This window comes from Miniopterus schreibersii (assembly GCF_964146895.1).
Source record: "Miniopterus schreibersii genome assembly, chromosome: 10".
NCBI lineage: Eukaryota > Metazoa > Chordata > Mammalia > Chiroptera > Miniopteridae > Miniopterus > Miniopterus schreibersii.
The window spans coordinates 3977490-3994150 of NC_138110.1; positions in this window are offsets into that span (position 1 = coordinate 3977490).

Here is a 16661-nt window from a genome sequence, read left to right on the forward strand (position 1 = left end):
GCTGCCTCTCTGGACCTCCGCCCACCCCTGGGTGTCTCAGCTCTAACCGCTCTTCAGCACTTTGCCATCTTTCTCCAAAGACTCGCCCACGAGGTGTCAGCTGAGCTTGGGCTTTGGCCATCGATTCTACCCTCTGCGCTGGACCTGGATGCTCCTTCAGCTGAAGCAGAGCCACCAGCCAGTGTTTCCCAGACAGGCCAAAGGACCACTTACAGGTGGCACCTCAGGGGACTTTAAGTGACGCTGAAACTTAGAGTGAGAAAGTTATCTCCTTTCAAACCACTCTCAGTTATCTTAAACCCTACAAGGAGGCAGTCTCCACTTGGGGCTGGTATGCCTTAGACTCCTCCCGACCCTCGCCAGTCTCCCTTTTAAAAATACATAAATAGAGCGGCTTCTGCAGGCAACCGTGTTTTGCTAGGAGTTAATAAGGTTGCCTTGTTTTCGGTATATCTGTGGGCCAGGAGTCTGTTCCTTCTTTGACTCCTAACCAGTGTGTGACCTCGGGGCAAATGGTTACCTCCAAGACCTGAGCTACCTTGTCTTTCACAGGCCCCATCACCTGCAGCCCAACCTGGGCGTGTTGGTGGAACCAAGGTGAGCTGTGTGTGCTGGACCCTAAGCCCCGCTGGTGTGGCCCCTGGGAAGGGCTGGGGCTTGTGGGCTGGTAGATCTGCTTAGAATTTTCCTTTGCCACTGGCTGTGTGGCTTTGGGCCAAGCATTTGTATGTCTCAGAGCCCAGTGCCTTCATGGGTAACATTTGGGTAATAAAACCTGCCCCTGTCATCACTGGAGGGATTAAATACCTGGCACAGAGCAGACGCTTGACAAATAGTAGCCATTATTATTATTATTATTACTACCACCACTTAATTTGCTTAAAGTGTTTACTCACCGGGAATCAATAGTCTCCCGGTTTCCAGAGAGCCTCATAAATTTCCAGCAAACCTTATACAATAAGAGTCTCCATCCAGGCCGAGTAATCCCCAAAGTGGGAGGTGAATAATTTCCCTGACACTTGCTGATTTTGGGATTAAGTACAGGGCTTCCTCAGCAACTTCTAGAAAGTCGTTCTGAACTTCTAACTCCAGGGCCAGTTCTGCAGGAGAGGGAAAAAAACAAAACTCTCTAAGGCGAAAGGAAAATTCCAGTCGCTGGGCTCTGCCTCTGCATTGCGCACCGAGTACGCAAGCACCCAGCAGAGGGCACAGAAATCCATTAACATTTAGAAAAACGCCGGTGTTTGTGTTCATCGGAAATGTCAAAGATGCAGCAGCCTGCGTCACGCTCGGACTCGGGAGCAGGACTCGGCGACGGGCTGGCAGCCCCCCCGGACCCCTGAAACTGCAGGGCGGGCGACGGGCTGGCAGGCAGCCCCCCCGGACCCCTGAAACTGCAGGGCGGGCGACGGGCTGGCAGGCAGCCCCCCCCCGAAACTGCAGGGCGGGCGACGGGCTGGCAGGCAGCCCCCCACCCCCGAAACTGTGCAGGGCGGGCGACGGGCTCGCAGGCAGCCCCCCCGGACCCCTGAAACTGTGCAGGGCGGGCGACGGGCTCGCAGGCAGCCCCCCCGGACCCCTGAAACTCTGCAGGGTGGGCGACGGGCTCGCAGGCAGCCCCCCCCGGACCCCTGAAACTGTGCAGGGCGGGCGATGGGCTCGCAGGCAGCCCCCCCGGACCCCTGAAACTGTGCAGGGTGGGCGACGGGCTCGCAGGCAGCCCCCCCGGACCCCTGAAACTGTGCAGGGCGGGCGATGGGCTCGCAGGCAGCCCCCCCCCCGAAACTGTGCAGGGCGGGCGTGTGGACGCGCACCCACCCTGGAGGCACAGCACAGCTCTCGGCACAGCCGGAGGGGCTGCGGCTCCCCTGCCCGAAGGCTCCCAAACCTGGGCACGGCACAGGGAGGCCAGCGCCGCCAGCTGTCAAACCAATGTACCTGTACAGTGTCACCTACGCGTGGGGTCGGTGGGCACCGTCGGTGTGCAGTTGGGAAAATGATACATACTGATAACCTCCGGGCTGTGGTGCGCGTGCACACGGCAGGTGCCCGGGAAGTGGCTCTGCCCCCCGCAGAGGGAGGGTGATGCCCTTCGGGATGAGGCCCGCAGCAGGGATGCGGGGCCCCACCCCGGCCCGGCCCCCGGGGAACCCACGCCGCAGACAAAGCCGAGCCCACAGCGAGACGTGCGCGCGAATGTCCACGACAGCTGTTCGCGGTGGCAAGTGCTGGAAACACTCCAAATGCTCACCGGTGGGAATGCTGGTGGCACATTTTGCAGCTATTAAAAAATGGCTTGATTTGTATGTATCGGCCAAGGGACGGCCGCGAGGGGTGTCTGTGATGTGTCAGTAAGTGAAAAACAGCAAGTGGCCCAGGAAATGTGGATGAGCTCATCGGGTTACAGTTTTAAAAAGGTGGCAAAGCTAATAGATGTGCTTTGAAGTTTATTGGAGCCAAACGAATGATGTCAAAGATTTTCAGACTCTCAGCGCCGCCGACTCCAGGACAGCGAGGGTGAGCTGGCTGGAATGGCCCCAACCAGCGTGTCTTCTTTTTCTCTAATTGTGGTAAAATACACGTAACATAAACTTGCCATTAATGGCAGTCAGTGCATTCACAGTGCTGTGCCACCACCACCAGTCTAGTTCAGAACATTTCCAGAACATTTTCAGAACATTGCCCTAAAAAGAAACCCTGAGCCCACTACTCCCCACCCCCCGACCCTAGGCAACCACTAACCTCTCTGTCTCTGTGGTCTGCTCATTTGGGATATTTCATAGAAATCAAATCCCGCAACATGTAGCCTGCTGTAAATGGCTTCTTCACATAATATTTTTTGGGTTCATCCCTGTTGTTGCATATATCATCGAGTCATTCCTTTTTATGGCTGAATAATATTCCATTGTTTCGCTCATCAGTTGGGGGCATTTGCAGTTTCCACCTTTTGAGCTGTGAATGATGCCGCTCTGAATGTGGGTGTGTAAGGATTTGAGTCCCTGTTGTCAATCTTTGGGTATATGCCTAGAGAGGAATTGCTGAGTCATAGGTAATTCTAGGTTTAACGTGTTTTACATTTGTACTTAAAACATACAAAAAGGTATAAGAAGGAAAGAGAAACCCCCCACCCAAGTTCTTCATAGTTTGAGAATTGTAGCAGTCTTTTACTGAGCACGTGTCCCAGGCTAGATATTGTGCATATGCGTTATCTCAGTTAGTCTTTGCAACGGTCCTGAAAGTCAGAGGTTTTTCACCCTGAGCATGCAGGTAGGGCCTGTTAAAACACACAAGGCACCTGGCTGGGCGTGGCTCAGCGGTTGAGCATCGACCTAAGATCCAGGAGGCCGTGGTTCGATTCCCAGTCAGGGCACATGCCTGAGTTGGGGGCTCGATCCCCAGTCGGGGGCATGCAGGAGGCAGCGAATCAATGACTCTCTCATCATTGATATTTCTATCTCTCCTCTCCCTTCCTCTCTCTGAAATCAGTAAAGATATATATATATTTTTAAAAAACACACACAAGGCCGGGCTTCACCTCCGAGATCCTGGATTCAGTAGGTTCCAGGCAGAGCCTGAGATTTCTAAGAAACTCCCAGGGAGGCTGGTGCTGAGTGGCACTGAGCATGTTCTAAGCGATGTCCATTTTTCACCGAGGAAACTGAGGCCCAGAGCAGTCAGCAGCTTGCCCAGAGTCGCACAGCACGTGAATGGCAGAGTAAGGATGCCTGGCCACAGACCATGGTTTTAACAAGCACCTAATAATATTAAACTTACCTAATTACAGACCAGCTTGCCTGGGAGCACTTCCTGGTGGCTGTGACCTCTGTTACCTCTCTAAGGCCCCTTTCCCCTGTTCATAAAGAGCAGAAAATACCGGCACCCATTCTCACAGCACTGCGGAGGTGCCCACCCAGGCCCAGCCAGGAGAGGCCACGGGCCTGGCAACAGCAGGTAATCAGACCCCACCGACATCTCCTCTTCTGCTTCTTTCAGAGCCCCAGCGACGTCAGGGCGGCCCACGGGCTCCTGAACAATTTCTTCCACCCTCAGTCTTGGGTTCAGAAGGAAAACCCTCCCCCAAACCCTCCCCAGGCCTCCCAGGGCGGCGGCGGGGCTCCCGCTAGGTGGCGCTCTGCGCGCGGCTGCCGGTGGTGGGGAGAAGCGGCCACCAGGTGGCGCGGCGAGACCACGGATCAGCTGTCGCCGCGGAAACTTCTGGGTTCCGACCTGGGCACGTCCTGCGCCCCAGGTACAAACCTGAGACCTGCTGCGTTCATTAATTGTCCCCTCCCCTTTAGACCCCCCCCCCGACTTTCCACTCGAGCCTTTTATGTGTTGATCTTTGCATGCTAGAAGATATTTTTTAAAATATCTAACTTTATGTGGATAGTGTTTTCACATAAAGCTAATAATAGTATAAGGATTCAGAAAGGCATACGTTTCTCCAATTCAAAGATTCCTTCTCTAGGGGCTCACAAATTACGGTTTGAGGACCAGGGATGAAAACCAGGCAGCTTGAGATAAATTCCAAGCTGGAATTTCTAAAAGGAAAGGCCTAGGACCTTCTTTGCAACTCTAACAAACATTTTAAGTTAGGGGCTGCAGCAAGAAGGCATCTGGCTAATTTAGGTATTTTGAAACTCAAGGTCCATTACGTTACTTTCCTTGAGCAAAGTACAAGCAAATAGCACGCGGAGAATGGCTGGGATTTAAAATGATTACTATTTTTACCGAAGAACATCTTTAAAGGACGTCAGGATTTAGCTCCACCTTTCAGCAAACTGCAATATATTTCATGCCTGGTTCATCCGACACATGGTTTGGAAGTATATTTAAATAATGAAAGAAATGAATTAGATCTGGTTTTGCCAGAGCTATCAAGTGTCTCTTTTGCTTCTGGGAAGGACCGGGTGAGGTGCTGCTGTTCCCCCTTGCAGGGACAGAGGCTTGGGGAGCCAAGGCCACTTCCTTTGAAAAGAAAGGAGTCTGTACCCTGAGGCTTGGCGCACTGAACTGGAGTCAGACACAGACGGCAGCAGTGAGGGGAGGTGTGGGGCATGCTCCCCGCCGGGGCATCCACCAAATACAGTGACTGAGCGCTCAGTGCTGGGAAAGCTGCTCCAGGCTCTGGGCTACTCCGACGGGGGCCATCGGGGACCATTTCCGGCTGCTCCACTATAGCCCGGCACGCCCACCCCGTCGGCCTCCCCTCCCTGTCTGGGGGAGTCACCAGATCCTTTGGCGGTCCACTGCTATTAATCAACCACCATCTTTTGCAAATCTTAAAAAGTCTAGCCTGGTCCAGATAGAAACTGTGACCGCTCTTTCCCTGTAGCCCTGCTTGCTGGAGGCTATGGGGCCCTGGCACCTTTATCACTGTCCCCCTTGCCTCTCCTGGGTCCCCTGTATTTCGAGCTCAGGTAGAGCGGCCAGCAAAGAAGGATGAGTGGAGGCGCTCGGAGGGGACTCTGAGTGGGGGCAGTGTGGTCATATGAGTTAAAGCTGCTGACAGGTCAAGCCAGCTGAGGGTAGAGAGACACCACTAGACTTGGTTACACAACTACCGCTGACCAGGCCAGCCGCAGTGGCACATTGGGGATGGGTGTCCTTCTGGGGGCGTTGTTGAAGAGCCGGCAGAAACGAAGGAGAGGAGACTGTAGGTGTGGACAGCTCCTCAGGAAGTTGGGCCCCATGGTGCCCAGGGGGGCTGTTGATTCCAAGATGGGAGTGGGTCTACGTGCGGTGGGAGGGATGCGGCAGAGGGGGGAACAAGGACACGCACGGCATGAGGCCAGCTCCCGCGGCCTGTGCAGGGCCGGCCTCCTGGGAGTCCACGGGTTTGCGCTCACAGGCAAAACGGTCCTGGGTCCCACCTCCTCCCACTTCCCAGGCCCAAATCCCCAAATTGGATGAAATCTTCTCTACTTTGAGATTTTAAAAAGCTTTTTATTATAGAAAAGTTGAAGCATGTAGAAAAATAGAACAAGCATATCCAGTAGTTGCTAACTTTTGCCATATCTGCTTCCCGGGAGAGCTATTTTGCCAGAGTCCTGGACACGTCTCCCTCAAGCCCTTTGGTCTGTCTCTTCTCAGAACGGGGACTTTATCCTACAAAATCTAGCACCATTATCACACCCAAACAAAAGAACAATAATTTCCAGGTAGCATCTGTGTTAGTTACCTATGGCTGCTTTAAAAAAATGACTGTAGACTTAGTGGCTTCAAATAACGCAGGGTTATCTTCTTACAGTTCTGGAGGTTGGAAGCCTGAAATGGGCCTTACAGGCTACAATCAAGGTGTCAGCAGGGCTGGGCCCTTCCGGAGGCTCTCAGGGAAGAATCAGTTTCCCTGCCTTCTCCGGCTTCTAGAGGCACCCACATTCCTTGGCTCATGGCTGCCTTTCTGGGTCTTCAAAACCAGCGTCTTTCTGACCCTGTTTCTGTGGCCTCATCTCCCCCTCTCTCAGCCTCTCCTGCCTCCCTCGCATAGGATCTTTGTGATTTAGATTGGACCAGGATAATCTCCATCTCAGGATCCCGAATCAATCTGCAAAATCACGTTTGCACGGAAGGTAACACCTTCCCAGGTTCCAGAGGGGAGGATGTGGACATCTTTGAGGCCATTTTCCAGCCGATCACAGCATCTAACAGCCAGTAGGAATCCAAGTCTCCCCAGGCGTCCCAAACGTGTGTGTCACACGGGATTCCCTACCCTTAGTTCGTTGTGCTTGGTTGTAATGCCTGGAGTCTGTTTTAACATAGAGCAGCGACCCCTGACCCCTGCCACCCTAGAAGAGGCCAGCCCAGGTGTCCGGTGGAAGGTCCTGCGTCCACGTGGTGTCTCTTAACTTGCCCTGGTTTCCCTGTGGACTGGGTGTGGAACCCCCACCCGTGGGATCAGAGTCAGGTTGACCATACTTGCCAGAGCCCTTCCCAGGTGAGTGACGTTGCTGACGTCACAAGGTGCTCCGGGTGGCCCTGCCCGGACGTGAAGCCTGAGCCCGGGCTGGGGTCGGACAACCGCTCTCCAGCGGGAAGCTACGCTCCTTCTTTGGGCTCACATGTCGGCTGGGGATGACCCCTTCACACCTTGTGAATATTCTGTCCTCCACCTGCCTTTTTATTATTACAGTAAAACAAGCGTAACGAAATTTACTATTTTAACTGTTTATCAGCGGACAGTTGAGTGGATTAAGCACATTCGCACTGTTGTTCGGCCTCCGCCACCCTCCGCCTCCAGAGCGTTTCAGCTTCTTACACTGAAACTCGGGGCCCATCAAACACTAACCCCCCAGCCCCAGCCCCAGCCCCAGCCCCCAGCCCCCTCCTTCCTGTCTCTAGGGATGTGACTACCCGAGGCCCCTCATGGAGGTGGAATCACACAGTGTATGTCCTCTCATCTGCCTTTTTCAAAAGTAGCTTTATCGACGTGTAATTCACAGTCCAGACGATTCGCCATTCGGAGTACACGGGTCGACGGTTTTGATACATTCACGGAGCTGTGTAACCATCGCCTCTGTCTAGCTCCAAAATATTCGCATCACTCCCAAGGGAGTCCCATACTCATTGGAGAGTCACCCCTCATCCCCGGTGCCCCCGCCCCGACGCCCACTCACCTTTCCGTCTCCATGGATTTACCTGTTCTGGGCATCTCACATCAGTGGAATCCTGCGATCTGTGACCCCTCGGGCCTCTTCCTCACCCAGCGCCATGGGTTCAAGGCCCACCCACGCTCCGCGTGAGCCAGTGCTTCACTCCTCCCCGTGGCTGAAGAGCGTTCTCTGCACGGACGGGCCCCCGTCTGGTTAGCCGCATCTTTTGATGGCCACCCCCTCTTCTGTCTGGCTGTTGGAATAATGCTGCTGTGAACATTCGTGCAGGGTTTCGTGTGACACGTGTCTTCAGCGCTCTCAGGCGTATACCTAGGAGCGGGACTGCTGGGCCACGCGGCGCCCTGTGGACCCGTCTGAGGAACTGCCAGGCTGTCCCCACGGGGGCTGCCCCTCCTGCGCCCCTCCCGCGGCGAGAGCGTCGCCTGCCCACCGCCTGCCCCCTGGGCTGGCCAGCCTAGCGGGTGGGAGTCGCAGCTCATGTGGCTCTGTCCCCATCCACCCTTTATTAAATTGATACTCCCTGACGGAGCCAGTTATCTCCTGGGGGCTGCAAAGCGGTGATTTCTCATTCTGTCATTCCTTCCACATTTCATTAGCTGGCGTCCTCCTGTAAAAAAAAAAGCTTCACTCTTCTAGGCATATTTGGTTTTCTGAAAGGCAGTTCCAACTGAAGGGCAGGAAAGATGCTCACTTAGTTCTCGATCATTATGGATGCTGGGGTATTTATATAGTCAATGTGTTTCAACCAACTAATTATTATTTTATTATTATTGATGCTCAGATAATCTCAAATTTGGCCACAGGGTGTGACACATTCAAAAATGGATCGATTGAGATATGACTTACATAACACTATATTAAAACCATTTTAAGTGTGCAATTCAATGATTTTTTGTAAATTTACAAACTTGTGCAATCACCACCACCATCCAATCTGAGAACATGGGACTCACATTATAAAATGGTGATTTTTGTGTTTTTCCAGCTTACTTTAATTCCAGAGAATACCCCTTGGCCAGCACTCAGGCCAGTGCATTCTAGTTCTTCCTCTGTACCCTTTAGAACCTGCTACTCAGAATTTGAGAGTTTGTTAGAAACACAAGTCTCTGCCCCCCTAGACCTCACAAATCAGAATGTGCATTTTAACCAGGTCCCCAGGGCATTGCATGCACATGAGAGTCTGGGCCCTGCTGCTCCGTCTCAGGGTTCACACAGATGCAGCAGCTTCCAGGGCTCCTCAGCACCAGGCTTGGTGGGTGTGTGGTTCGCGTCTTCCAGCTGGATGAGATGGAGGAGCAGCTTTTACTTTTATTTCCCTTCCCGGACATTTGTGGCAGCCTGGGCATCGGGGTTGGGCCGCTGGCTTCTGCTGAGACATGTGGTCCTCTCTGAGCCCCAGCTCTGGTCCACGCAGCCGACTGCTAAATCTTTGTGATATCGGCAGGGTCCTGTTTGGTCCTGCTCTCTCTTGGCCACTTCCTTTCTATTTTCTGGGACAGTGGGCTCATTGAGCTGCTCCCACACCACTTGGAGAAACTCGGGGGGCCAAGTAGGACAACCCCTGCTACTCTCATGCCATCCTGGGGCCACCCCTGGCTGGGCTCCGGCACCCTCTGCTGTTCCTCTTCTTGCCACAGCAGCTCCAGGAGACTGACTCATGTCCTCCCTGCCCAGACACTCTGGGCAGCCGTATCCGCATGGGGTCTTGTCCCCTTCCAAGAAGGCTTTTCCTGGAATGAGGGCTCCCTCCCCTGCCTCCCCTCTTGCAGAGAAACTATGCCCATCTCGGGGATGGGTAGGGTGGGAGGGCAAGTTTTCCAGGAGGCTTTCCACCCATCAGACCTGCTGCCGGCCCTGTGCTCCCTGAGTTCTCTCCCCTCCTTGAAGGATAGAACCTCTGAAACCCCAGAAGCCGAGGACTGTCCCCGGCTCTCCTCTCTTCCAGGAGCAGCCTTCCTTCCCGGAGGCAGTGGCACCAAATGTTTGGTTCCCACACTAGGAGGAGAGTTAAGAGGGAAAAAGAAGAAAGGAAAATACGACTTCGATGCAAATTAATTTTGACTCAGCCCTTTGGGCTGGTGGTAAACAGCGCTTTGGTCAGTCTTACAATCTCTGCCCCTTGGGGGACACAGCTGTAGTCACTGGTCAGATACCAGCGGTCCCAGGACCCCTGGTCCTCACATGACCTGATGGCACAGGATGTCTCTGCCTATTTGGGGAGTCACGAGAGTCTTTGGCAAGGCCAGGAACCCTGGTATCTGGAGTTACCCTCCCCAGGCAAAGATGAGCTGGGGTAAAGTAGCAGCTGCCCCTTCCTAACTTTGCCACAAGCCCTACCACTCCCTGTTGCCTCCCCCACCCAGCCCTGACACCCACTTACAGGACTTGCTGTGTCCCTGAAGGCGGTTAGTACTAGATGAATGGTTTAGGCCTTTGCCTCCCCACCTAAAGGCATTTCTAAGTTGGCTTAAAGAGGGGGGAAGAGAGAAGCATGGAGATGCCAGATAGCATAACATTTTACTAACTATGCTGCCATGACCTGCTGTGATTTATTTTGAGAAAGGCTATAGATTGGGCCAGCCCTCCTGCTGGGCCTCCTCCGGGAAGTTTAGAATTAGAACCAGCGGATGTGATTCTGTTGAACTTTTGCCAGAGCGAGTTTGAGGGGGAAGAACTTGACCTCATATTTGGTTTCAGACCCCATGACCCTCCTTTTGGAAGGAAAAAAATCCTTCTGGCATCTTTTTCTATTTTCTTTTTTAGCAAAAGTTTTGCTAAATCCTTGGGAACAAGAAACCCTAACATCCTGTTTTCATATGTCCAGAGCAAAAGATAAGGATCTGAGACCCTGGTCCCAGCGCAGTGAGACATAATTCGTACAGGTCACGCGTGTCGTTCCTCTTCCCAGAGCCTGCTCTGGCCGGGTTGACACAGGAACCGCGTGGTCTGTGAAACTTTCCTTTCCCAGGGAGTCCTGGGGTCATGGCCAGCCCAGGGCAGTTTGGAACCAAGGACAGCAGGCCTGGTGGGGAGAGGGGTCTGTGGCATCCAGAGGGTCTGGCAGTCCTGGGCTTGGTTACTTGGATGCCGATGCCGGTTTGACCTGCGGTGAGGCAGAGCCATCGGTTTCGGGGACAGGGGGCCCTGCAATGCAGGGGAGGAACCACCAACCACCCCAGGGGCGTCTACGCACAGAAGCCAGAGACACCTCTGCAGGCTGAATCCAGCCACTATTGATTGAATTGAGCCCTGGTAATAAACTGGGTGGATAAATCAGTTGGGAATTAAAGCTGGCACAGGGTGTGTTGGTTAGAAAAATTTCAGTTTAATGCATCGACCAGGGGCAGAGCACAACTTTGCTAAGGTGCCAGTTTGCTGGGGACATAACATAGAGAGGTGGCAGCCGCCGGGAGGGGCCGGCCAGATGCGTCCTAAACTGTCGGGCAACGTGGGCAGGCTGCGGAGCTGCGTGCAAGTCCATGGACGGCTGTGTCAGGCAAAGAGGTTGGGGCCTGAGAGCTCCCGGCTGCTCTGGCCTCAGATTGTGTGGAATATGAGGAGACGGTGCCCGGCCCCAGACCAGTCCTGGCTGCCACAGCTCTGTGCTGCTCCGTCTCAGAATGGGGCCCCGTTCACCCCTTCCGCTCGCTCACCCCTTCACCCACTGCCTCCCGGGCCGGTGGCAAACCTTCCCACCCCTTCCTCCCTGGAGCCCGCCACCCAGGTCTGCAGTGTCCCCTCATGGCTCCCATTCTCCACCCAGCCTTGAGAATGACCTTTCAAAACACAGCTGGGATGACATCTCTCCTCAGTTTTAAACCTTCAGTGGCTCCCCACTGCTCTTTGGATAGTCAAAACTGCTGATGGAAGGCTTCAAGGTGCTCCGTGCCCCACCGGCTTCTTGGGGATCCCCTATTGGGCCACTTCCTTTCCTTTGGGTCTCGAGCACTCGGCCACCTTTCACTGTCTTCCTGCCTGAGGCCCTTTGCACATGCTGTTCCCTCTGCGTGCGGTGCTCTTCCTGTCTCCTCCTCTGGCCGACCCGCTCGCCTCCGGCCCTGCAGCCTCGTCACTGCTTCCCCGGCCTGTCCCCAGCTTCCGTCGGGCACAGCCTTAGCGCTCCCGACTTCTCCTTATCAAAACCGTCACGAGCTGTTTGTGGTGTCATCGCTGCTCCGCGCCTTCCTCACTCACCGAGGGCAGCTCAGGGCAGGGACAGTCGCATCTAGTTTGACACGGTGCCTTCGCGGGTGGCAGCCAAAAGGCAGAGCCTCCGAAACATGCTGCAGAGCGACAGGGGCCAGTCACAAGAGGCTCCCTGCAGCGGGGCCCCATTAGTCTGAGGTGGCACAGGCCAGTCCCGAGCTCGGGGCTGGGGGTGGGCAGAGTCCACTAATGTGGACGGAGCTTCTGTTTTGGGTGAAATTGCGGTGATGGCTATGCAACCTCTAAAAGCACTAAAACCCCCCGAGTTGTATGCTTCGTGTGTGTGCCCTTTATGGTCGGTGAATTCTATCTCAGTAAAGCTGTATTTTTTAAGGCAGCCGGCAATGTTTAACAAAAAAAAGGCTGTGGGATTCAAGAGAAAGGGAAGTTCCCTGAAGACAAACTGTTGATTAATCCGAGGACGTGAGTTATGGCAATGTGTCCACGGGCCGCAGGAAGCGATGGGCCGGGGGCGGGGCCCGCTGTGCCCTCACAGACAGGCCGCCGGACAGGACAAGAGGGGCGCAGGCGGGTGGGCCTGGCGGGTGGTGGGTGACGGGTGCTGCCGGGGAGGCGCTGCGGGCGGGCAGCCGGGGAGCTCGCCGTGGGGGTGCTGAGCAGCAGGCCGGGGGACGGGGAGGCGGCCCCGGGTCCGGGCCGGGTGCCTAGGTCTGAGTCTCCGAGGCGCCTGGGTGTCAGGAGATCCCACACGGGGCGGGATGCTGGCGGCCGAGCAGAGACACCGAGGAAGCAGGTGGAGAAGGGACAGCCCCCCCCCCCCCCCCGCGGGCACCTGACGCAGCATGAGGGGAGCCCTCCTGGGGCTGTGGAAGGCGCCTGCCCCTCCCAGGGGCACCCCGCTCCCTGGCCTGGAGCACGTCCGTGGTGTTCCTGGTCTTTCCCCCCGCCCGTGCCTCTCTAGGCCCCATTTTCCGCTCCCGCAAACAGGAGTGATGGAAGCTGCGGGGGGCCTGCACCCCCCATCCCCAGCCAACCTGCGGGTGCCACTGGGGCCGCTGCGGACAGTCCCGGCTTCATGGAGATTTGCCCTTCATGGACGTGGCCCAGGAAAGCAGTGCCCTCGCCACCCAGGCATTTCTGGGGAATTCCAGGTTGTTCCACATGTGCTCCTGGCCTGGTCTATCTGTTGGGCGTCACTGCCCTCTGCTGGTGTCCCTGGGCACTGTCACAGCGCCAACACCTCCAGGCTGCCAGCCAGGGGAGAGCCAGACCCCGACCCCCCTCCCCGTGAGGCTGTGGGGGAGGGGTCACCCGGGGTGCTGATTGGTCCCAGTGTCTTACAGAGCTTTCGGGAGGTCACGGCGCACTCGCCTGTCCTCTGTCCGATTCAGACGTGGTATTTCCATTACTGATCACCAGGGCCTCTAACTATCGTGTCCCGCTCCCTGCTCCTTCCAAGGGCTGTGCTAAAACGTTCACATCCCACTCTTCATGGGGTGCCCACCACACCCTCCAAGGTGGTCCTCCCATCTCCACTCTTTACAGGAAGATCTTCTGAGGCCCAGGGGGCTCGGGAGGAGCTGGGACTTGACTCTGTTTGCCCAGTTCATCCGGAGAAACTGCACCTGGTTTAGTCTCAGCTGGTTCCCCAGCCCCTCACCCGCCGTGGTGAGCAGTGGTGAAAGCCAAACGTCAGTAGCCATCGTGTCCCTTCACCTTGAATCTGTGCCTTGTCACTGCTTTCCTCTCACTCTTAGCACCTCCTCACCCTTCACGCCCCCTGCTGTGTGTGTGCGTGTGCTTGTGTGTGCATGTACGCATATCTGGGTGTCTGTGCACATGTGTCTGTACATGTGTGTGTACATGTGTGCCTGCATGTGCTTGTGTGTGCATGCATGCATACCTGGGTGTCTGTGCAATGTGTGTGTGTGCGTGCACACATTCGTGCCGGCAGGCGACCTGGTGAACCTGACCAAGACGTGGGGTGCTGGGCTGGCCTTCCATCTTCAAGGCTGGCCACGCCCCTGAGGCTGCTGGGTGCCAACTCCATTGGACGCAGACCTTCTCCCGGAGGCTTCCCGAGTGTGACTCAGATGGCGTGGGGGACTTTGAAGCCACAGTGGGCAGGGGCCCACGGGGGGGCTTGCCACCCGTGCATCTTCCTGGGAGACTCACAGGTGTGTCTGGGGCAGAGCTGAGCAGCTCAGACCCGGTTCCGTGTAGCCCTGGGCCCCTGGGGAGCCAGGCCAGTGTGGACCTCTGCTTGGGGGAGGCAGAGGTTTCTCTTTATAGGGAATGACAATGTTTGTTTTCCCCAGAGCAGCATCCACGATGACTCTAGAACTCAAGCAAGCAGGCAAACAAAACCCTCTGAGTCAAACCTCCTGGGTCATATCTGGGGGAAGGTACCCCTGAGGCTCTCCAGTTGGGGGTGGGCCCCTGAAGACCCCGATTTCTCCTTGGTGGCACTAATCACTCCTGTTCGTGACCAACTCTCTGGGCTATTATCTGTCTAATGGCTACTGCCTCTGTTCAACTCTGCTCTGCAAGGATAGAGGATTGTGTCTCATCCCAGTGAGTGAACAGCTGACAGAAATTCTCTGTATTGCTCAGGACATGTTTTGGTTTAATCAACTCAGCTGGCTTTAGCCCAAGTTGGACATTTTTGGCTTGTGAAATGGAGAAGTTCAGGAACACCATGGGGTTTAGGGGTTCCAGGGAGTCCAATGGTACCCCTAGATTATTCTCTTTCTATTCCATCTCCACTATCTGTTTTTTTCTTATATGTTTGTGTCACTCTCTTTTAAAGCAGTTGGGTCCCTACATGTGTCAGGGGACAGTGGAGGCAGAAACTCCAGCTTAGTGGTCTCCAGGCCAGGAAGAAACTCTCCTAGCAGGGGAGTCCCTGGTTGGTCTCAGTCACACGCACAGCCTGGTCCATGGCCCGCCCCACACCACGTGTTACAGGTGGGGGAACCATGACTGACACATAATTATAGATACATGGACCACTGGAGTGGGGGAGGTGGGTTCCTGAATGAAAGAGTGTTGAGTAGAAGGAATATATTTTTCTAATTATTAAATTTTTTTACAATTAAAAAAAGTCAACATCTTTTTCTTTTCCTAGATTGACCTCTTCTGAAAATCAAACTTGATGTGTGGCTTTTATCTAACTTTGTGAACTTTCACAATTCTTGTGATACATGAATCTTAAAACAAAACAAAATTAAGGTAAAAAAGTAGACTCTGACAGTAATTTTCTAGCCACTGCATTTTAGCTTTCAGCCGCCTGCACACTAAATGAGTATATCTCATTAACTAAAAATGTGGCCCCCAAATGGGCTTCCTCTGCCATTATGGTCAAGAATTAGGTAACTGGAGACACATTACCCCAAATATCACTAGGGACAGTAAATGGACATGACCCGCTCCCCCAGGGGCTGGGGAATGAGAAATGTATGGCTGGTCATTAGAAGCCTAGTTCAGGATATTTTTTCTTCCATTAACACGACTGAAATTGCTCTGAAAGCTAAGTTGTTATCTCTGGGAGGTGAGAGAGCTTCAGGTAGGAGTTGGGGAAGAGGTGTGAGCTTTAGCACCTAAAGTGGCAAGTCTGTGAGAGCCTGAAGGGGGGGGCTAGGCCTTGCTGCCTGTGGCCACCTGAAGTCTCAATGGAGGGGTCGTGGCCACCTCAATGTCTGTCATCTGTGGATTTCTGGGGTCTGGGGAAATCTGTTTGTCTAGGGTGGTCTGGAAAGGATGGTCTCTGGGTCAAATGTGGTTATTTGTGTCCTTGCAACTCTATTTCAAGCTCTGTGACTCCTCTGATTTGGGAAACAGACACCCATGAATTCACTGACAACAAACACCACATATGCCTGAATATATGGGGTCTCGAAACAGAGGGGGTTCTTCTCACATTCCCAATAAGATCCAGAAACAAAGAGGACATGTCGGCCAAGGTGTCGATGGAATTGTCAAATGCCTACTTACAATGTTTCTGTAACTAGAGATCCACATGGTTTAAAATCACTTAATCCATATGGCTAGTTCCCTCTTGCACATTTCATGAACCCAGTTTCTGCCAGCTCTTCCCTGGGTCTGCTCCAGTGTGCTGGTCATCGCCGAGCCTTCTGGGGGTCCGGCCGTTTCCAGAGCTCAGCGTCTTCACTCCCACGCGAGCTGCCTGAGACACGAACTTTTCAAGTTCCCTCCACGAGGCTGCCACCCACGTGATTGGCAGGCACGTCTGCGCGATGTGAGTACAGTGTTCCCATCTGTGCTGTGGGCTGAGCCGGTCATCATCACGGTGCCACCACTTACTTCACTGCATTTAAAGGGATCTTAATAGGCTCATTATGTTAGCTTTCTAATGCCGAGCAACACATTAGCACAAAATTAGTGGTTTGAAACAACAGCCATTTATTATCTCACAGTTCTTAGGTCAAAAGTCTGGGCACAGTTTAGCTGGCTTCTTGAATCTCACAAGGCTGAGATAGAGAGGAGGGGGGAGGAATGGGGGGGAGACAGGGAGGGAGAGGAAGGGAGGAAGGAGGAGAGGAGGGAAGGGAGGAGGAGAGAGAGGAGGGGAGGGGGGGAGGAGAGAGTCTCATACCTCTAAATCTTCTTTTAAAGGATAATCTCCCTTTTGAGTAAAGTCAACTGATTAGGGACCTTAATCACACCTGCAAAAACCATTCACCTTCACTATACGGCACAACAATCACAGGAGTGAGAGCCTCTGGCCTTTGCCTTATCCTGTAGGTTAGAAGCAAGGCACAGGTCCTGCCCACACTCCAGGGAAGGAACCACACGGAGGTGTGGACACCAGGGGGCAGGGCCACCGGCCACCTTAGAATTCTGCCTACGAACTTGTTTACA